The 430-nt window shown below is 39.5% G+C and overlaps 1 long non-coding RNA gene across 1 annotated transcript; it reads right to left on the bottom strand.

The window, feature by feature from the left end:
• Nucleotide 1: 1 nt before the first annotated feature.
• On the bottom strand, nt 2–430 carry LOC107682110 (uncharacterized). The gene is made up of 3 exons (XR_001633367.1): nt 361–430; nt 168–272; nt 2–44 (listed from the first exon to the last, which is right to left on the bottom strand). It is a non-coding gene; the product is annotated as an uncharacterized LOC107682110 (long non-coding RNA).

Below are 430 nucleotides of genomic sequence, written 5' to 3'. Positions count from 1 at the left end.
GGTGTTGTATATTTCTGCTCATCCAGTTTCACACGGTAGCCTCTCTGTGAATCAGAAAAAAATCAGCAATTCATTACATTTCTACATACAGTAGAAATAATTATAGCATTTCTACTGGTAGAAGTACTGGTAGAAGCAATTACAATATACAGTGCCAAATGACTTACTTCAGACAGAATCTTTTGGGCATTCCTCACTTTGATGACTTCAACAGACTCATGGGGAATCCATCCACATCCCCTGAGCCACTCCAAGTCAGCCTTGTACACAGCCTAAACATCAAAAACAATCAAATGAAACAATGTCTTGCACTCTATTTTGTAGATTAAAAAAAAAAAACATGATCAAAGCTAAACTTACATCACTACGCAGATCATAGACCTTCCTGGCCTGGACAACATCGTTGGAGTCGGGCAGGCAGGTCCAGTTG

The sequence above is a fragment of the Sinocyclocheilus anshuiensis genome, unplaced genomic scaffold (assembly GCF_001515605.1).
Source record: "Sinocyclocheilus anshuiensis isolate Anshui unplaced genomic scaffold, SAMN03320099.WGS_v1.1 C31614981, whole genome shotgun sequence".
Classification (NCBI taxonomy): domain Eukaryota; kingdom Metazoa; phylum Chordata; class Actinopteri; order Cypriniformes; family Cyprinidae; genus Sinocyclocheilus; species Sinocyclocheilus anshuiensis.
This window is presented reverse-complemented; position numbering and strand designations above follow the sequence as displayed.